Below are 21240 nucleotides of genomic sequence, written 5' to 3'. Positions count from 1 at the left end.
GACAAGGAGCCGGGCTTCGCATTCCCACAGCAGCCAGTCGTGGGCTGAGGACACCTGGGGCGTTGGGAACTCCCTGGCTTCTCCTTGGTTTAACATCTAGAGCTGCTTGTGAATCGCGCCGCCACACACACCCGAGTGCAGGTGTCTTCCGCACAGACTGCGGGCCTCGCTCTTCTGAATGCCGCTAGCTCGCCACCCACCCACGGGTGAACCTGGTCAGGGTGCTTTCTCTCAGGGGCAGACTCTTTTCCGGGCGGGCTACCGGTGTCTCTGTTTGCTCGTTTCTTTCTTCCATTTCGGGAAAGTCTTCCTTGCTGGGTGTGGAAATCTCCTATGCCTTCCCTCGCCTATTCTGTCAGCTTTAAAATTCTCCTTCAGTTGCCACCCTCACAGATGGATTAGGAAACTCTTTCCGGTGCACTCATTAGTGAAATGACCTCCAGGAAGCTGGAATCCAATATCTAATGGCCGATTTTTAGCGAGTCCACACGCCAGGGTGGTCGGGGTCCAAAGCAGCCCCGGCCAGGCCCAGGCCCCTTGGACTGGGCCACAGGAGGACACGGAGGAGGGTCCCGGCCCCCACGAAGCGGTGCCGGCAGTTCTCCACGGGCTTGGGCGTTTTCCAGAGGTAGGAGATGGAGGGGACTGATTTCTTCAGCGCCCCCCAAACCACGCCACCCCACCCCACCCATGGGACACATCCCCAGAGAGAGACGCCCCATACACTGGCTGTGCCCCAGCCCTGGCCCGGGGGAATAGGCGGCAGCCCACCCACAGGGCGAGGGGGGGGCGCAGCTGAAAGGGGTTGTGGGGGAGGGCGGCCCCTGGCTGGGGTCAAAGGGCGAGCGTCCCGCGCGTGCGCAGTCAGCGGCAGCGACGCGCTGGGGGTGGGCAGCGGGTAGGTGAAGGAGGCCGGGCGAGGAGACGAGGGGGGCTGGGAGGGCTCCACCTTGGCGAGTCCAGCCGTGGAGGCGCATCTTGTGTGAGTGTGAGTGAGTGTGAGTGTGTGTGTGTGTGTGTATAGAGAGACAGCCCCCCACCCCGCCCCGCCCCGCCCCGCCCCGCCCCGCCCATCACCCCCGTCCCTGGGAGCCCCCCGGACCCGGCCGGCCCGGCCCCGCCCGGCGCGGGGCCTGGGGCGGGAGGCGGCGGCGGGGAAGCCCAGAGAGGCTCGGCTTCTCGAGCGGGGCAGGGGCGCCCTCCGCCGCCGTCTAGGGCCACACCACCCTGAACGCCCCCGATCTCGTCTGGTCTCGGAAGCTAAGCAGGGTCGGGCCTGGTTAGTACTTGGATGGGAGACTGCCTGGGAATACCGGGTGCCACAGGCTGCTGCTTTTTTTTTTTTTTTTTTTTTTTTGCCTCTTGTTCTGTCCCCTTTCTGGGAGCGCGGCGGCGGCCCGGGGTGGGGGTCACCCCCACCCTCAGCGCCCGCGCGGTGCCTGGCGCCCCAGCCCGCACCGTGGGGCCTCCTCTTGTCCCAAGCCGCGACACCGCCGCCACGCGGCAGCATGCGTGGCTTCTGGACTGTCAGGTCTCAGACCAAAGGTCTGCTCTGTGGGAACCGACACGCTGGAGGAAACCTTGAGAGTCTGAGAGGGGAGGGAGTTCCAGAAGAAGGCCAGGATGTCATTTTGAGGGAGTATGTGACCAGAACTCGTCCCGTTGCTTTTGGGGTTCTATGGGCTACACGCAGGAATCTTTGGTGGTGGCACCTGATGTTGGGGGATCCGGAGTCACACCCAGACCTGCTCCACAGGCCTCCTTTTACTTTTCTCTTCGGATTCATTATTTTTAAAAAGTGTCTCTTACCTCTAGGATTGCATTTTCTTTTCTCTCTCTTTTCAAGCAGATGATGGGAGTACAAGTATTCAGGTGACATGTGTTGCCCGTGCCGCCCTCCCCCCTGTGTTCTTTTTTTTTTTTTTTTTTGAGACAGAGTCTCGTTTTGCTGCCCAGGCTAGAGTGAGTGCCATGGCGTCAGCCTAGCTCACAGCAACCTCAATCTCCGGGCTCAAGCAATCCTGCTGCCTCAGCCTCCCGAGTAGTTGGGACTACAGGCATGCACCACCACGCCCGGCTGTGTTTTTCTATATATATTAGTTGGCCAATTAATTTCTTTCTATTTTTAGTAGAGACGGGGTCTCGCTCTTGCTCAGGCTGGTTTCGAACTCCTGACCTGGAGCAATCCGCCCGCCTCGGCCTCCCAGAGAGCTAGGATTACAGGCGTGAGCCACCGCGCCCGGCCCCCCCTGTGTTCTTATTCATATACCTCTCATGTTGTTCCAGCGTATTGTGGGGGTACCAATGTTAAGGTCGGGTGCCTTGCCCTCTCCAAGCCTCCCCCCTCGGGTCAGAGCTTCAAGTGCGCCCATCCCCCAGTCGGTGCGCACCCACCCCATGCCTAATGGATGTGTATGCCCCTCCCCTCCCCCCACCCGCCCGACACCCACCCGATGAAGGTGATTCCTCTCTGTCCACTTAGGCGTCCATCCGTTCGTACCAATTTGCTGGTGAGCACGCTCACGTGGTGCTCGTGTGTCCATTCTTGGGCTACCTGGCTTACTGGAACGGGTTCCAGCTCTGGCCAGGAGAACACGAGAGGCGCCCTCTCACCGCTGCTCCTCACAGCCGAATGGCACTCCGTGGTGTCCACGCGCCACATTTTATTGATGCACTCCTGGATGGATGGGCACTCGGGTCGCTTCCACGTCTTTGGGATTGTGAATTGTGCCCTAACTGTAACCCTAACCCTTACCCAGCCCGTCTCCTCTGCCCCTGCCTGACGCACTCCTCCCCGGCCAGGCCCGTCACTGTCCTGGGCCCCCGCCTGACCGGCTCCTCCCCGCCCGGCCGGTCACCGTCCTCTGCCCCTGCCTGACACGCTCCTTCCCGCCCGGCCTCTCACCGTCCTCGGCCCCTGCCTGACCGGCTCCTCCACCGCCTGGGCCTTCCAAGGGCTTGGTGTGGACGCTGCTTCCAGGAAGCCCTCCAGAAACCCGGCAGCAGGGTGGCCGCAGCAGTCTCCAGCAGCCGTCCCTAAGTCGCGTGAGTGCGGGGGACGTGCCCCCGCTGTGCCGCGGGGGCCCAGCCTGGTGTCTTCCCTGAGGCCCTGCGGCTGCCGGCTGGGCTGCCGCTCCCCGCAAGGGGAGAGCCGCGGAGGTGGGGACCGCCTCCTGATGGGGACGTACACGCAGCTCTCCACGTCGGATTCCGGGGCTCTCTGTCCTGCCCGAAGGCCCAGCTGGCCTGCGGGTCCTTAGAGTGGCAAAAACCTCCGAAAACTGAGACTGAGGGTCCGGTGGGTGTCTCCACTTTTGTGCTGGGCACCCCAGGGAGGCCCGGGGGCTGGCTGGACAACGTGGTCTGCTGGGCGGGGGGGGGGGGTTGGAGGAGCAACTGATGCCCTTTGCACTTTGGGTAGCAAGAGTCTGAGGTGTCTCTGAGCCCTGTGCCCTGTGGGGGCGGGGCGGGGGGGAGGAGGAGGAGGAGGAGGAGGAGGTGGGAAGGGCCGGGGCCTGCAGTCCTGTTCCCGGGGTGGCACGGCATGTGGCTTCTTCCACAGGCTGCTTGGCCTGGGCTCCCTGCACCTGGGCCTTTGGAGGACCGGCCCTGTGCTTGCCAACACTTCCTGCAGGGACCCAGAGCTGGGAGGTGGCATCTCTCAGCCCTGGGTCGGGCAGAGCCCCAGCGGGCCATGCCCACAACCTCTCTCAGCACCGGTCCCCCAGAAGGCTCCTTTGGGACCAGGATTCTCTTGCGGTGACTCTTTAAGGTCTGGCCCCTGGATGGAGGGGCACCAGGAGTAGAGGAGCAGGAAGGGGAAGGGGGTGGCCATGCGAGGGGACACTTTGAGGCCAAGTCCCAGCTTCAGCCTGATCCTCCTGGGAACCCCGCTCTGAGACAAGGAGCCGGGCTTCGCATTCCCACAGCAGCCAGTCGTGGGCTGAGGACACCTGGGGCGTTGGGAACTCCCTGGCTTCTCCTTGGTTTAACATCTGGAGCTGCTTGTGAATCGCGCCGCCACACACACCCGAGCGCAGGTGTCTTCCGCTCAGACTGCGGGCCTCGCTCTTCTGAATGCCGCTAGCTCGCCACCCACCCACGGGTGAACCTGGTCAGGGTGCTTTCTCTCAGGGGCAGACTCTTTTCCGGGCGGGCTACCGGTGTCTCTGTTTGCTCGTTTCTTTCTTCCATTTCGGGAAAGTCTTCCTTGCTGGGTGTGGAAATCTCCTATGCCTTCCCTCGCCTATTCTGTCAGCTTTAAAATTCTCTTTCAGTTGCCACCCTCACAGATGGATTAGGAAACTCTTTCCGGTGCACTCATTAGTGAAATGACCTCCAGGAAGCTGGAATCCAATATCTAATGGCCGATTTTTACGAGTCCACACGCCAGGGTGGTCGGGGTCCAATGCAGCCCCGGCCAGGCCCAGGCCCCTTGGACTGGGCCACAGGAGGACACGGAGGAGGGTCCCGGCCCCCACGAAGCGGTGCCGGCAGTTCTCCACGGGCTTGGGCGTTTTCCAGAGGTAGGAGATGGAGGGGACTGATTTCTTCAGCGCCCCCCAAACCACGCCACCCCACCCCACCCATGGGACACATCCCCAGAGAGAGACGCCCCATACACTGGCTGTGCCCCAGCCCTGGCCCGGGGGAATAGGCGGCAGCCCACCCACAGGGCGAGGGGGGGGCGCAGCTGAAAGGGGTTGTGGGGGAGGGCGGCCCCTGGCTGGGGTCAAAGGGCGAGCGTCCCGCGCGTGCGCAGTCAGCGGCAGCGACGCGCTGGGGGTGGGCAGCGGGTAGGTGAAGGAGGCCGGGCGAGGAGACGAGGGGGGCTGGGAGGGCTCCACCTTGGCGAGTCCAGCCGTGGAGGCGCATCTTGTGTGAGTGTGAGTGAGTGTGAGTGTGTGTGTGTGTGTATAGAGAGACAGCCCCCCACCCCGCCCCGCCCCGCCCCGCCCCGCCCATCACCCCCGTCCCTGGGAGCCCCCCGGACCCGGCCGGCCCGGCCCCGCCCGGCGCGGGGCCTGGGGCGGGAGGCGGCGGCGGGGAAGCCCAGAGAGGCTCGGCTTCTCGAGCGGGGCAGGGGCGCCCTCCGCCGCCGTCTAGGGCCACACCACCCTGAACGCCCCCGATCTCGTCTGGTCTCGGAAGCTAAGCAGGGTCGGGCCTGGTTAGTACTTGGATGGGAGACCGCCTGGGAATACCGGGTGCCACAGGCTGCTGCTTTTTTTTTTTTTTTTTGCCTCTTGTTCTGTCCCCTTCCTGGGAGCGCGGCGGCGGCCCGGGGTGGGGGTCACCCCCACCCTCAGCGCCCGCGCGGTGCCTGGCGCCCCAGCCCGCACCGTGGGGCCTCCTCTTGTCCCAAGCCGCGACACCGCCGCCACGCGGCAGCATGCGTGGCTTCTGGACTGTCAGGTCTCAGACCAAAGGTCTGCTCTGTGGGAACCGACACGCTGGAGGAAACCTTGAGAGTCTGAGAGGGGAGGGAGTTCCAGAAGAAGGCCAGGATGTCATTTTGAGGGAGTATGTGACCAGAACTCGTCCCGTTGCTTTTGGGGTTCTATGGGCTACACGCAGGAATCTTTGGTGGTGGCACCTGATGTTGGGGGATCCGGAGTCACACCCAGACCTGCTCCATAGGCCTCCTTTTACTTTTCTCTTCGGATTCATTATTTTTAAAAAGTGTCTCTTACCTCTAGGATTGCATTTTCTTTTCTCTCTCTTTTCAAGCAGATGATGGGAGTACAAGTATTCAGGTGACATGTGTTGCCCGTGCCGCCCTCCCCCCTGTGTTCTTTTTTTTTTTTTTTTTTGAGACAGAGTCTCGTTTTGCTGCCCAGGCTAGAGTGAGTGCCATGGCGTCAGCCTAGCTCACAGCAACCTCAATCTCCGGGCTCAAGCAATCCTGCTGCCTCAGCCTCCCGAGTAGTTGGGACTACAGGCATGCACCACCACGCCCGGCTGTGTTTTTCTATATATATTAGTTGGCCAATTAATTTCTTTCTATTTTTAGTAGAGACGGGGTCTCGCTCTTGCTCAGGCTGGTTTCGAACTCCTGACCTGGAGCAATCCGCCCGCCTCGGCCTCCCAGAGAGCTAGGATTACAGGCGTGAGCCACCGCGCCCGGCCCCCCCTGTGTTCTTATTCATATACCTCTCATGTTGTTCCAGCGTATTGTGGGGGTACCAATGTTAAGGTCGGGTGCCTTGCCCTCTCCAAGCCTCCCCCCTCGGGTCAGAGCTTCAAGTGCGCCCATCCCCCAGTCGGTGCGCACCCACCCCATGCCTAATGGATGTGTATGCCCCTCCCCTCCCCCCACCCGCCCGCCCGACACCCACCCGATGAAGGTGATTCCTCTCTGTCCACTTAGGCGTCCATCCGTTCGTACCAATTTGCTGGTGAGCACGCTCACGTGGTGCTCGTGTGTCCATTCTTGGGATACTTGGCTTACTGGAACGGGTTCCAGCTCTGGCCAGGAGAACACGAGAGGCGCCCTCTCACCGCTGCTCCTCACAGCTGAATGGCACTCCGTGGTGTCCACACGCCACATTTTATTGATGCACTCCTGGATGGATGGGCACTCGGGTCGCTTCCACGTCTTTGGGATTGTGAATTGTGCCCTAACTGTAACCCTAACCCTTACCCAGCCCGTCTCCTCTGCCCCTGCCTGACGCACTCCTTCCCGCCCGGCCTCTCACCGTCCTCGGCCCCTGCCTGACCGGCTCCTCCGTCGCCTGGGCCTTCCAAGGGCTTGGTGTGGATGCTGCTTCCAGGAAGCCCTCCAGAAACCCGGCAGCAGTGTGGCCGCAGCAGTCTCCAGCAGCCGTCCCTAAGTCGCGTGAGTGCGGGGGACGTGCCCCCGCTGTGCCGCGGGGGCCCAGCCTGGTGTCTTCCCTGAGGCCCTGCGGCTGCCGGCTGGGCTGCCGCTCCCCGCAAGGGGAGAGCCGCGGAGGTGGGGACCGCCTCCTGATGGGGACGTACACGCAGCTCTCCACGTCGGATTCCGGGGCTCTCTGTCCTGCCCGAAGGCCCAGCTGGCCTGCGGGTCCTTAGAGTGGCAAAAACCTCCGAAAACTGAGACTGAGGGTCCGGTGGGTGTCTGCACTTTTGTGCTGGGCACCCCAGGGAGGCCCGGGGGCTGGCTGGACAACGTGGTCTGCTGGGCGGGGGGGGGGGGGGGTTGGAGGAGCAACTGATGCCCTTTGCACTTTGGGTAGCAAGAGTCTGAGGTGTCTCTGAGCCCTGTGCCCTGTGGGGGCGGGGCGGGGGGGAGGAGGAGGAGGAGGAGGAGGAGGTGGGAAGGGCCGGGGCCTGCAGTCCTGTTCCCGGGGTGGCACGGCATGTGGCTTCTTCCACAGGCTGCTTGGCCTGGGCTCCCTGCACCTGGGCCTTTGGAGGACCGGCCCTGTGCTTGCCAACACTTCCTGCAGGGACCCAGAGCTGGGAGGTGGCATCTCTCAGCCCTGGGTCGGGCAGAGCCCCAGCGGGCCATGCCCACAACCTCTCTCAGCACCGGTCCCCCAGAAGGCTCCTTTGGGACCAGGATTCTCTTGCGGTGACTCTTTAAGGTCTGGCCCCTGGATGGAGGGGCACCAGGAGTAGAGGAGCAGGAAGGGGAAGGGGGTGGCCATGCGAGGGGACACTTTGAGGCCAAGTCCCAGCTTCAGCCTGATCCTCCTGGGAACCCCGCTCTGAGACAAGGAGCCGGGCTTCGCATTCCCACAGCAGCCAGTCGTGGGCTGAGGACACCTGGGGCGTTGGGAACTCCCTGGCTTCTCCTTGGTTTAACATCTAGAGCTGCTTGTGAATCGCGCCGCCACACACACCCGAGTGCAGGTGTCTTCCGCACAGACTGCGGGCCTCGCTCTTCTGAATGCCGCTAGCTCGCCACCCACCCACGGGTGAACCTGGTCAGGGTGCTTTCTCTCAGGGGCAGACTCTTTTCCGGGCGGGCTACCGGTGTCTCTGTTTGCTCGTTTCTTTCTTCCATTTCGGGAAAGTCTTCCTTGCTGGGTGTGGAAATCTCCTATGCCTTCCCTCGCCTATTCTGTCAGCTTTAAAATTCTCCTTCAGTTGCCACCCTCACAGATGGATTAGGAAACTCTTTCCGGTGCACTCATTAGTGAAATGACCTCCAGGAAGCTGGAATCCAATATCTAATGGCCGATTTTTAGCGAGTCCACACGCCAGGGTGGTCGGGGTCCAAAGCAGCCCCGGCCAGGCCCAGGCCCCTTGGACTGGGCCACAGGAGGACACGGAGGAGGGTCCCGGCCCCCACGAAGCGGTGCCGGCAGTTCTCCACGGGCTTGGGCGTTTTCCAGAGGTAGGAGATGGAGGGGACTGATTTCTTCAGCGCCCCCCAAACCACGCCACCCCACCCCACCCATGGGACACATCCCCAGAGAGAGACGCCCCATACACTGGCTGTGCCCCAGCCCTGGCCCGGGGGAATAGGCGGCAGCCCACCCACAGGGCGAGGGGGGGGCGCAGCTGAAAGGGGTTGTGGGGGAGGGCGGCCCCTGGCTGGGGTCAAAGGGCGAGCGTCCCGCGCGTGCGCAGTCAGCGGCAGCGACGCGCTGGGGGTGGGCAGCGGGTAGGTGAAGGAGGCCGGGCGAGGAGACGAGGGGGGCTGGGAGGGCTCCACCTTGGCGAGTCCAGCCGTGGAGGCGCATCTTGTGTGAGTGTGAGTGAGTGTGAGTGTGTGTGTGTGTGTATAGAGAGACAGCCCCCCACCCCGCCCCGCCCCGCCCCGCCCCGCCCATCACCCCCGTCCCTGGGAGCCCCCCGGACCCGGCCGGCCCGGCCCCGCCCGGCGCGGGGCCTGGGGCGGGAGGCGGCGGCGGGGAAGCCCAGAGAGGCTCGGCTTCTCGAGCGGGGCAGGGGCGCCCTCCGCCGCCGTCTAGGGCCACACCACCCTGAACGCCCCCGATCTCGTCTGGTCTCGGAAGCTAAGCAGGGTCGGGCCTGGTTAGTACTTGGATGGGAGACTGCCTGGGAATACCGGGTGCCACAGGCTGCTGCTTTTTTTTTTTTTTTTTTTTTTTGCCTCTTGTTCTGTCCCCTTTCTGGGAGCGCGGCGGCGGCCCGGGGTGGGGGTCACCCCCACCCTCAGCGCCCGCGCGGTGCCTGGCGCCCCAGCCCGCACCGTGGGGCCTCCTCTTGTCCCAAGCCGCGACACCGCCGCCACGCGGCAGCATGCGTGGCTTCTGGACTGTCAGGTCTCAGACCAAAGGTCTGCTCTGTGGGAACCGACACGCTGGAGGAAACCTTGAGAGTCTGAGAGGGGAGGGAGTTCCAGAAGAAGGCCAGGATGTCATTTTGAGGGAGTATGTGACCAGAACTCGTCCCGTTGCTTTTGGGGTTCTATGGGCTACACGCAGGAATCTTTGGTGGTGGCACCTGATGTTGGGGGATCCGGAGTCACACCCAGACCTGCTCCACAGGCCTCCTTTTACTTTTCTCTTCGGATTCATTATTTTTAAAAAGTGTCTCTTACCTCTAGGATTGCATTTTCTTTTCTCTCTCTTTTCAAGCAGATGATGGGAGTACAAGTATTCAGGTGACATGTGTTGCCCGTGCCGCCCTCCCCCCTGTGTTCTTTTTTTTTTTTTTTTTTGAGACAGAGTCTCGTTTTGCTGCCCAGGCTAGAGTGAGTGCCATGGCGTCAGCCTAGCTCACAGCAACCTCAATCTCCGGGCTCAAGCAATCCTGCTGCCTCAGCCTCCCGAGTAGTTGGGACTACAGGCATGCACCACCACGCCCGGCTGTGTTTTTCTATATATATTAGTTGGCCAATTAATTTCTTTCTATTTTTAGTAGAGACGGGGTCTCGCTCTTGCTCAGGCTGGTTTCGAACTCCTGACCTGGAGCAATCCGCCCGCCTCGGCCTCCCAGAGAGCTAGGATTACAGGCGTGAGCCACCGCGCCCGGCCCCCCCTGTGTTCTTATTCATATACCTCTCATGTTGTTCCAGCGTATTGTGGGGGTACCAATGTTAAGGTCGGGTGCCTTGCCCTCTCCAAGCCTCCCCCCTCGGGTCAGAGCTTCAAGTGCGCCCATCCCCCAGTCGGTGCGCACCCACCCCATGCCTAATGGATGTGTATGCCCCTCCCCTCCCCCCACCCGCCCGCCCGACACCCACCCGATGAAGGTGATTCCTCTCTGTCCACTTAGGCATCCATCCGTTCGTACCAATTTGCTGGTGAGCACGCTCACGTGGTGCTCGTGTGTCCATTCTTGGGATACTTGGCTTACTGGAACGGGTTCCAGCTCTGGCCAGGAGAACACGAGAGGCGCCCTCTCACCGCTGCTCCTCACAGCCGAATGGCACTCCGTGGTGTCCACACGCCACATTTTATTGATGCACTCCTGGATGGATGGGCACTCGGGTCGCTTCCACGTCTTTGGGATTGTGAATTGTGCCCTAACTGTAACCCTAACCCTTACCCAGCCCGTCTCCTCTGCCCCTGCCTGACGCACTCCTCCCCGGCCAGGCCCGTCACTGTCCTGGGCCCCCGCCTGACCGGCTCCTCCCCGCCCGGCCAGTCACCGTCCTCTGCCCCTGCCTGATACGCTCCTTCCCGCCCGGCCTCTCACCGTCCTCGGCCCCTGCCTGACCGGCTCCTCCGTCGCCTGGGCCTTCCAAGGGCTTGGTGTGGATGCTGCTTCCAGGAAGCCCTCCAGAAACCCGGCAGCAGGGTGGCCGCAGCAGTCTCCAGCAGCCGTCCCTAAGTCGCGTGAGTGCGGGGGACGTGCCCCCGCTGTGCCGCGGGGGCCCAGCCTGGTGTCTTCCCTGAGGCCCTGCGGCTGCCGGCTGGGCTGCCGCTCCCCGCAAGGGGAGAGCCGCGGAGGTGGGGACCGCCTCCTGATGGGGACGTACACGCAGCTCTCCACGTCGGATTCCGGGGCTCTCTGTCCTGCCCGAAGGCCCAGCTGGCCTGCGGGTCCTTAGAGTGGCAAAAACCTCCGAAAACTGAGACTGAGGGTCCGGTGGGTGTCTGCACTTTTGTGCTGGGCACCCCAGGGAGGCCCGGGGGCTGGCTGGACAACGTGGTCTGCTGGGCGGGGGGGGGGGGGGGGTTGGAGGAGCAACTGATGCCCTTTGCACTTTGGGTAGCAAGAGTCTGAGGTGTCTCTGAGCCCTGTGCCCTGTGGGGGCGGGGCGGGGGGGAGGAGGAGGAGGAGGAGGAGGAGGTGGGAAGGGCCGGGGCCTGCAGTCCTGTTCCCGGGGTGGCACGGCATGTGGCTTCTTCCACAGGCTGCTTGGCCTGGGCTCCCTGCACCTGGGCCTTTGGAGGACCGGCCCTGTGCTTGCCAACACTTCCTGCAGGGACCCAGAGCTGGGAGGTGGCATCTCTCAGCCCTGGGTCGGGCAGAGCCCCAGCGGGCCATGCCCACAACCTCTCTCAGCACCGGTCCCCCAGAAGGCTCCTTTGGGACCAGGATTCTCTTGCGGTGACTCTTTAAGGTCTGGCCCCTGGATGGAGGGGCACCAGGAGTAGAGGAGCAGGAAGGGGAAGGGGGTGGCCATGCGAGGGGACACTTTGAGGCCAAGTCCCAGCTTCAGCCTGATCCTCCTGGGAACCCCGCTCTGAGACAAGGAGCCGGGCTTCGCATTCCCACAGCAGCCAGTCGTGGGCTGAGGACACCTGGGGCGTTGGGAACTCCCTGGCTTCTCCTTGGTTTAACATCTAGAGCTGCTTGTGAATCGCGCCGCCACACACACCCGAGTGCAGGTGTCTTCCGCACAGACTGCGGGCCTCGCTCTTCTGAATGCCGCTAGCTCGCCACCCACCCACGGGTGAACCTGGTCAGGGTGCTTTCTCTCAGGGGCAGACTCTTTTCCGGGCGGGCTACCGGTGTCTCTGTTTGCTCGTTTCTTTCTTCCATTTCGGGAAAGTCTTCCTTGCTGGGTGTGGAAATCTCCTATGCCTTCCCTCGCCTATTCTGTCAGCTTTAAAATTCTCCTTCAGTTGCCACCCTCACAGATGGATTAGGAAACTCTTTCCGGTGCACTCATTAGTGAAATGACCTCCAGGAAGCTGGAATCCAATATCTAATGGCCGATTTTTAGCGAGTCCACACGCCAGGGTGGTCGGGGTCCAAAGCAGCCCCGGCCAGGCCCAGGCCCCTTGGACTGGGCCACAGGAGGACACGGAGGAGGGTCCCGGCCCCCACGAAGCGGTGCCGGCAGTTCTCCACGGGCTTGGGCGTTTTCCAGAGGTAGGAGATGGAGGGGACTGATTTCTTCAGCGCCCCCCAAACCACGCCACCCCACCCCACCCATGGGACACATCCCCAGAGAGAGACGCCCCATACACTGGCTGTGCCCCAGCCCTGGCCCGGGGGAATAGGCGGCAGCCCACCCACAGGGCGAGGGGGGGGGCGCAGCTGAAAGGGGTTGTGGGGGAGGGCGGCCCCTGGCTGGGGTCAAAGGGCGAGCGTCCCGCGCGTGCGCAGTCAGCGGCAGCGACGCGCTGGGGGTGGGCAGCGGGTAGGTGAAGGAGGCCGGGCGAGGAGACCAGGGGGGCTGGGAGGGCTCCACCTTGGCGAGTCCAGCCGTGGAGGCCAGCCGTGGAGGCGCATCTTGTGTGAGTGTGAGTGAGTGTGAGTGTGTGTGTGTGTGTATAGAGAGACAACCCCCCACCCCGCCCCGCCCCGCCCCGCCCATCACCCCAGTCCCTGGTAGCCCGCGGGACCCGGCCGGCGAACTCAACCGGCCCGGCCCGGCGCAGGGCCTTGGGCGGGAGGCGGCGGCGGGGAAGCCCAGAGAGGCTCGGCTTCTCGAGCGGGGCAGGGGCGCCCTCCGCCGCCGTCTAGGGCCACACCACCCTGAACGCCCCCGATCTCGTCTGGTCTCGGAAGCTAAGCAGGGTCGGGCCTGGTTAGTACTTGGATGGGAGACCGCCTGGGAATACCGGGTGCCACAGGCTGCTGCTTTTTTTTTTTTTTTTGCCTCTTGTTCTGTCCCCTTTCTGGGCGCGCGGCGGCGGCCCGGGGTGGGGGTCACCCCCACCCTCAGCGCCCGCGCGGTGCCTGGCCCCCCAGCCCGCACCGTGGGGCCTCCTCTTGTCCCAAGCCGCGACACCGCCGCCACGCGGCAGCATGCGTGGCATCTGGACTGTCAGGTCTCAGACCAAAGGTCTGCTCTGTGGGAACCGACACGCTGGAGGAAACCTTGAGAGTCTGAGAGGGGAGGGAGTTCCAGAAGAAGGCCAGGATGTCATTTTGAGGGAGTATGTGACCAGAACTCGTCCCGTTGCTTTTGGGGTTCTATGGGCTACACGCAGGAATCTTTGGTGGTGGCACCTGATGTTGGGGGATCCGGAGTCACACCCAGACCTGCTCCACAGGCCTCCTTTTACTTTTCTCTTCGGATTCATTATTTTTAAAAAGTGTCTCTTACCTCTAGGATTGCATTTTCTTTTCTCTCTCTTTTCAAGCAGATGATGGGAGTACAAGTATTCAGGTGACATGTGTTGCCCGTGCCGCCCTCCCCCCTGTGTTCTTTTTTTTTTTTTTTTTTGAGACAGAGTCTCGTTTTGCTGCCCAGGCTAGAGTGAGTGCCATGGCGTCAGCCTAGCTCACAGCAACCTCAATCTCCGGGCTCAAGCAATCCTGCTGCCTCAGCCTCCCGAGTAGTTGGGACTACAGGCATGCACCACCACGCCCGGCTGTGTTTTTCTATATATATTAGTTGGCCAATTAATTTCTTTCTATTTTTAGTAGAGACGGGGTCTCGCTCTTGCTCAGGCTGGTTTCGAACTCCTGACCTGGAGCAATCCGCCCGCCTCGGCCTCCCAGAGAGCTAGGATTACAGGCGTGAGCCACCGCGCCCGGCCCCCCCTGTGTTCTTATTCATATACCTCTCATGTTGTTCCAGCGTATTGTGGGGGTACCAATGTTAAGGTCGGGTGCCTTGCCCTCTCCAAGCCTCCCCCCTCGGGTCAGAGCTTCAAGTGCGCCCATCCCCCAGTCGGTGCGCACCCACCCCATGCCTAATGGATGTGTATGCCCCTCCCCTCCCCCCACCCGCCCGACACCCACCCGATGAAGGTGATTCCTCTCTGTCCACTTAGGTGTCCATCCGTTCGTACCAATTTGCTGGTGAGCGCGCTCACGTGGTGCTCGTGTGTCCATTCTTGGGATACTTGGCTTACTGGAACGGGTTCCAGCTCTGGCCAGGAGAACACGAGAGGCGCCCTCTCACCGCTGCTCCTCACAGCCGAATGGCACTCCGTGGTGTCCACGCGCCACATTTTATTGATGCACTCCTGGATGGATGGGCACTCGGGTCGCTTCCACGTCTTTGGGATTGTGAATTGTGCCCTAACTGTAACCCTAACCCTTACCCAGCCCGTCTCCTCTGCCCCTGCCTGACGCACTCCTCCCCGGCCAGGCCCGTCACTGTCCTGGGCCCCCGCCTGACCGGCTCCTCCCCGCCCGGCCTGTCACCGTCCTCTGCCCCTGCCTGACACGCTCCTTCCCGCCCGGCCTCTCACCGTCCTCGGCCCCTGCCTGATCGGCTCCTCCGTCGCCTGGGCCTTCCAAGGGCTTGGTGTGGATGCTGCTTCCAGGAAGCCCTCCAGAAACCCGGCAGCAGGGTGGCCGCAGCAGTCTCCAGCAGCCGTCCGTAAGTCGCGTGAGTGCGGGGGACGTGCCCCCGCTGTGCCGCGGGGGCCCAGCCTGGTGTCTTCCCTGAGGCCCTGCGGCTGCCGGCTGGGCTGCCGCTCCCCGCAAGGGGAGAGCCGCGGAGGTGGGGACCGCCTCCTGATGGGGACGTACATGCAGCTCTCCACGTCGGATTCCGGGGCTCTCTGTCCTGCCAGAAGGCCCAGCTGGCCTGCGGGTCCTTAGAGTGGCAAAAACCTCCGAAAACTGAGACTGAGGGTCCGGTGGGTGTCTGCACTTTTGTGCTGGGCACCCCAGGGAGGCCTGGGGGCTGGCTGGACAACGTGGTCTGCTGGGCGGGGGGGGGGGTTGGAGGAGCAACTGATGCCCTTTGCACTTTGGGTAGCAAGAGTCTGAGGTGTCTCTGAGCCCTGTGCCCTGTGGGGGCGGGGCGGGGGGGAGGAGGAGGAGGAGGAGGAGGAGGTGGGAAGGGCCGGGGCCTGCAGTCCTGTTCCCGGGGTGGCACGGCAAGTGGCTTCTTCCACAGGCTGCTTGGCCTGGGCTCCCTGCACCTGGGCCTTTGGAGGACCGGCCCTGTGCTTGCCAACACTTCCTGCAGGGACCCAGAGCTGGGAGGTGGCATCTCTCAGCCCTGGGTCGGGCAGAGCCCCAGCGGGCCATGCCCACAACCTCTCTCAGCACCGGTCCCCCAGAAGGCTCCTTTGGGACCAGGATTCTCTTGCGGTGACTCTTTAAGGTCTGGCCCCTGGATGGAGGGGCACCAGGAGTAGAGGAGCAGGAAGGGGAAGGGGGTGGCCATGCGAGGGGACACTTTGAGGCCAAGTCCCAGCTTCAGCCTGATCCTCCTGGGAACACCGCTCTGAGACAAGGAGCCGGGCTTCGCATTCCCACAGCAGCCAGTCGTGGGCTGAGGACACCTGGGGCGTTGGGAACTCCCTGGCTTCTCCTTGGCTTAACATCTAGAGCTGCTTGTCAATCGCGCCGCCACACACACCCGAGCGCAGGTGTCTTCCGCACAGACTGCGGGCCTCGCTCTTCTGAATGCCGCTAGCTCGCCACCCACCCACGGGTGAACCTGGTCAGGGTGCTTTCTCTCAGGGGCAGACTCTTTTCCGGGCGGGCTACCGGTGTCTCTGTTTGCTCGTTTCTTTCTTCCATTTCGGGAAAGTCTTCCTTGCTGGGTGTGGAAATCTCCTATGCCTTCCCTCGCCTATTCTGTCAGCTTTAAAATTCTCCTTCAGTTGCCACCCTCACAGATGGATTAGGAAACTCTTTCCGGTGCACTCATTAGTGAAATGACCTCCAGGAAGCTGGAATCCAATATCTAATGGCCGATTTTTAGCGAGTCCACACGCCAGGGTGGTCGGGGTCCAAAGCAGCCCCGGCCAGGCCCAGGCCCCTTGGACTGGGCCACAGGAGGACACGGAGGAGGGTCCCGGCCCCCACGAAGCGGTGCCGGCAGTTCTCCACGGGCTTGGGCGTTTTCCAGAGGTAGGAGATGGAGGGGACTGATTTCTTCAGCGCCCCCTAAACCACGCCACCCCATCCCACCCATGGGACACATCCCCAGAGAGAGAGAGAGACGCCCCATACACTCGCTCCCCTCCCCCATGTGCTGTGCCCCAGCCCTGGCCCAGGGGAATAGGCGGCAGCCCACCCACAGGGTGGGGGGCCCAGCTGAAAGGGTTTGGGGGGGAGGGCGGCCCCTGCCTGGGGTCAAAGTCCAGGCGACCCGCGCGTGGGCAATGGGCGGTGGCCGCGGCGGCGGCCGTGGTGGTGGCGGTTGCGATCAAGAGCTAGGGGTGGGGGGCGGGGAGGTGAAGGAGGCCAGGTGAGGAGAGTAAGGGGGCTGGAAGGTCTCCACCTTGGCGAGTCCAGCCGTGGAGGTGCATCTTGTGTGAGTGTGAGTGAGTGAGTGTGAGTGTGTGTGTGTGTGTGTGTGTGTATAGAGATACAGCCCCCCTCCCCGGCCCGCCGCCCCCTGCCCGCCCCGCCCCGCCTGTCACCCCTGTCCCTCGGAGCCCTGCGGACCCGGCCGGCAAACTCAACAGGCCTGGCCCGCCATGGGGCCTGGGGCGGGAGGCGGCGGCGGGGAAGTGCAGAGAGGCTCGGCTTCTTGAGCGGGGCAGGGGCGCCCTCCGCCGTCTAGGGCCACACCACCCTGAACGCGCCTGATCCCGTCTGATCTCGGAAGCTAAGCAGGGTTGGGCCTGGTTAGTACTTGGATGGGAGACCGCCTGGGAATACCGGGTGCCGTAGGCTTCTTCTTTTTTTTTTTTTTTTGTTTTGCCTCTTGTTCTGTCCCCTTTCTGGGAGCGGGGCGGCGGCCCGGGGTGGGGGTCACCCACACCCTCAGCGCCCGCCGCGGTGCCTGGAGCCCCAGCCCGCACCGTGGGGCCTCCTCTTGTCCCAAGCCGCGATACCGCCGTCACGCGGCAGCATGCGTGGCTTCTGGATTGTCAGGTCTCAGACCAAAGTTCTGGCACCCTGTCTTACCGTCCCCCATGGGTGTGTGGACACACCCAGATCGACACAGCGCACGGCCTGCCCATCTCCCATGGGTGAGTGGACACAGCCTGATCCACACTGCGCCCTGCCTGCCTGTGTCCCTTTGGTGTGTGGACACAGCCAGTTCCACACTGCGCCCTGACTGCCCGTCTCCCGTGGGTGAGTTTACACAGTCACATCCACACTGCGCCCTGTCCGCCTGTCTCTGCTGGGTGTGTGGACACAACAAGTTCCACACAGCGCCCTGCCACCCGTCTCCCGTGGGTGAGGGGACACAATAAATCCACACGGCGCCCAGCCTACATGTCTCCCGTGGGTGAGTAGACACAGCCACGTCCACGCAGCGTCCTGCCTACCCGTCTGTTTGATGTGTGGACACAGCAAGTTCCACACTGCTCCCTGTCTGCCCGTGTCCCGTGGGTGTGTGGACAATGACAGTTCCACACATAGCCCAGCCTGCATGTCACCCATGGGTGAGTGGATACAGCAAGTTCCACACTGCGCCCTGTCTGCCCGTTTGCCATATGTCTGTGGACACAGAAAGTTCCACACACAGCCCTGCCTGCCCGCATCCCGTTGGTTTGTGGACACAGCCAGTTCCACACTGCGCCCTGACTGCCTGTCTCTGGTGGGTGAGTGGACACAGCCACATCCACACAGCACCCTGCCTGCCCGTCACCCGTGGGTGAGTGGACACAGCCACATCCACACAGCGCCCTTCCTGCCCGTCTCCCGTGGGTGAGTGGACACAGCCACATGCACACTGTGACCTGCCAGCCCGTCTCCCGTGGGAGAGTGCACACTGCAAGTTCCACAATGCGCCCTACCTGACCGTCTCCCATGGGTGTGTGGACACAGCCACATCCACACAGCACCCTGGCTGACCGCCTCCCATGGGTGTGTGGACACAGCCAGTTCCACACTGCGCCCTGCCTGCCCATCTCCCGTGGGTGAGTGGACACAGACAGATCCCCATATCGCCCAGCCTGCCCGTCTCCCATCGGTGAGTGGACACAGCCAAATCATCACGGTGCCCAGCCTGCCCAACTCCGGTGGGTGAGTAGACACAGCCACATCCACACAGCACCCTGCCTGACAGTCTTCCATGGGTGTGTGGATACAGCCAGTTCCACACTACGCCCAGCCTGCCCGTCTCGGGTGGGTGTGTGGACACAGCAAGTTCCACACAGCGCCCTTCCTGTCCATCTCCCATGGGTGTGTGGACACAGCCAGATCCACACAGTGCCCTGCCTGAAAGTATCCCATGGGTGTGTGGAAACAGGCAGATCCACACAGCGCCCTGCCTGCCCGTCACCCGTGGGTGAGTAGACAAAGCTAGTTCCACACTGTGCCCTGCCTGCCCACCTTCCCTGGGTGAGTGGAGACAGGCACATCCACACAGCGCCCTGCCTGTCCGTCTCCGGTAGGGGTGTGGACACAGCCAGTTCCACACTGGGCCCTGCCTGCCCGTCTCCCATGGGAGTGTGGACAAGGCAGATCCACACGGCTCCCAGCCTGCCCGTCTCCCGTGGGTGTGTTGACACAGCCACATCCACACAGCACCCTGCCTGACCGTCTCCCGTGGGTGAGTAGACACAGCCAGTTCCACACTGCGCCCTGCCTGCCCGTCTCCCGTGGGTGAGTGGAGACAGCCACATCCACACATGCTCTGCCTGCCCGTCTCTGGTGGGTGTGTGGACACAGCCATTTCCACACTGTGTCCTGCTTGCCCGTCACCCATGGGTGAGTGATCACAGCCAGATCCACACTGCACCCTGCCTGCCTGTCTCCCGTGGGTGAGTGGACACAGCCAGATTGTCACGGTGCCCAGCCTGCCCATCTCGTGTGGGTGAGTGGACACAGCCACATCCACACAGCACCCTTCCTGCCAGTCTCACGTGGGTGAGTGGACACAGCCAGATCCACACAGCGCCCTGCCTGAACATATCCCATGGGTGTGTGGAAACAGCCAGATCCACACAGCGCCCTGCCTGCCTGTCTCCCGTGGGTAAGTAGACACAGCTAGTTCCACACTGCGCCCTGCCTGCCCATCTTCCGTGGGTGAGTGGGGACATCCACATCCACACAGCGCCCTGCCTGCCCGTCTCCGGTGGGGGTGTGTACACAGCCAGTTCCACACTGGGCCCTGCCTGCCCATCACGCATGGGTGAGTGGACACAGCCAGATGTACACTGCGCCCTGCCTGCAAGTCTCCCGTGTGTGTGAGGACACAGCCAGATCCACACGGCGCCCAGCCTGCCCTTCTCCCGTTGGTGTGTGGACACGGCAAGATCCACACTGCGCCCTGCCTGCCCATCTCCCATGGGTGATTGGACACAGCCACATCCACACTACGCCCTGCCTGCCCGTCTCCCATGGGTGAGTGGACACAGCCAGATCCACACTGCGACCTGCCTGCCCGTCTCCCATGGGTGAGTGGACACAGCCAGATCCACACTGCGCCCTGCCTGCCCGTCTCCCATGGGTGAGTGGACACAGCCACATCCACACGGCGAACAGCCTGCCCGTCTCCCGTGGGTGTGTGGACACGGAAAGATCCAAACTGCGCCCTGCCTAACCGTCTCCCATGGGTGCGTGGACACAGCCAGTTCCACACAGAGTCCTACCTGCACGTCTCCGGTGCGTGTGTTGACACAGCCAGTTCCACACTGTGCCCTGCCTGTTCATCACCCATGGGTGAGTGGACTCAGCCAGATCCACACTGTGCCCTGCCTGCCCATCTCCCGTGGGTGAGTGGACACAGCCAGATCCACACGGCGAACAGCCTGCCCGTCTCCCATGGTTGAGTGGACACAGCCACATCCACACTGCGCCCTGCCTGACCGTCTCCCTTGGGTTTTTGGACACAGCCACATCCACACGACGCCCTGCCTGCCCGTCTCCCATGAGTAAGTGGACACAGCCAGTTCCACACAGAGCCCTGCCTGCCCATCTCCTTTTGGTGAGTGGACACCTCCACATCCGTACTGCGCCCTGCATGCCCGTCTCCCATGGGTGAGTGGACACAGCCAGTTCCACACTGCGCCTAGCCTGCCCGTCACCCATGGGTGAGTGGACACAGCTAGATCCACACTGCGCCCGGCCTGCTCGTCTCCCGTGCTTGTGTGGACACAGTCAGTTCCACACTGCGCCCGGCCTGCTCGTCTCCCGTGCTTGTGTGGACACAGTCAATTCCACACAGAGCACTGCCTGACCGTCTCCCGTAGGTGTGTGGACATAGCCAGTTCCACACTGCGCTCTGCCTTCTCGTCACCCATGCGTGAGTGGACACAGCCAGATGTACACTGCGCCCTGCATGCCCGTCTCCCGTTTGTGTGTGGACACAGCCAGATCCACACGGCTCCCAGCCTGCCCGTCTCCCGTGGGTGTGTTGACACAGCCACATCCACACAGCACCCTGCCTGACCATCTCTCGTGGGTGAGTAGACACAGCCAGTTCCACACTGCGCCCTGCCTGCCCATCTCCCATGGGTGAGTGGACACAGCCAGTTCCACACTGCGCCCTGCTTGCCCGTCAACCATGTGTGAGTGGACACAGCCAGATCCACACAGCACCCTGCCTGCCCGTCTCCGGTGGGTGTGTGGACACAGCCATATCCACACAGCGACCTGCCTGCCTGTCTCCCATGGGTGAGTGGACACAGACAGATCTACACAGTGCCCTGCATGCCCGTCTCCGGTGGGTGTCTGGACACAGCCAGATCCACACAGCGCCCTGCCTGCCCGTCTCCCATGGGTGAGTGGACACAGCCAGATCCACACAGCGCCCTGCCTGCCCGTCTCTGGTGGGTGTGTGGACACAGCCAGATCCACACAGCGCCCTGCCTGCCCATCTCCCATGACTGTGTCGACACAACCAGATCCACACGGCGCCCAGCCTGCCCGAATCCCGTGGGTGAGTGGACACAGCCACATCCGCACAGCACCCTGGCTGACCGTCTCACATGGGTGTGTGGACACAGCCAGTTCCACACAGCGCCCTGCCTGCCCGGCTCCCGTGGGTGAGTGGACACAGCCACATCCACACAGCACCCTTTCTGACCATCTCCCATGGATGTGTGGACACAGCATGTTCCACAC

General features: G+C 62.8%; 3 non-coding genes and 2 pseudogenes across 3 annotated transcripts; all 5 read left to right on the top strand.

Moving 5' to 3' along the window:
- Positions 1-1209: 1209 nt before the first annotated feature.
- LOC142866288 (uncharacterized) lies at positions 1210-1328 on the top strand (annotated as a pseudogene).
- Positions 1329-5100: 3772 nt separating this feature from the next.
- Positions 5101-5219, top strand: LOC142866241 (5S ribosomal RNA). The gene has a single exon (XR_012916282.1). It is a non-coding gene; the product is annotated as a 5S ribosomal RNA (ribosomal RNA).
- Positions 5220-8897: 3678 nt separating this feature from the next.
- Positions 8898-9016, top strand: LOC142866287 (uncharacterized; annotated as a pseudogene).
- Positions 9017-12813: 3797 nt separating this feature from the next.
- LOC142866239 (5S ribosomal RNA) lies at positions 12814-12932 on the top strand. Its single transcript, XR_012916280.1, has one exon. It is a non-coding gene; the product is annotated as a 5S ribosomal RNA (ribosomal RNA).
- A 3842-nt stretch (positions 12933-16774) lies between these two features.
- Positions 16775-16893, top strand: LOC142866179 (5S ribosomal RNA). The gene has a single exon (XR_012916220.1). It is a non-coding gene; the product is annotated as a 5S ribosomal RNA (ribosomal RNA).
- The last annotated feature ends 4347 nt before the right edge of the window (positions 16894-21240 follow it).

The sequence above is a fragment of the Microcebus murinus genome, unplaced genomic scaffold (assembly GCF_040939455.1).
Source record: "Microcebus murinus isolate Inina unplaced genomic scaffold, M.murinus_Inina_mat1.0 scaf002_hap2_Mmur4.0, whole genome shotgun sequence".
NCBI classification, from domain to species: domain Eukaryota; kingdom Metazoa; phylum Chordata; class Mammalia; order Primates; family Cheirogaleidae; genus Microcebus; species Microcebus murinus.
This window is presented reverse-complemented; position numbering and strand designations above follow the sequence as displayed.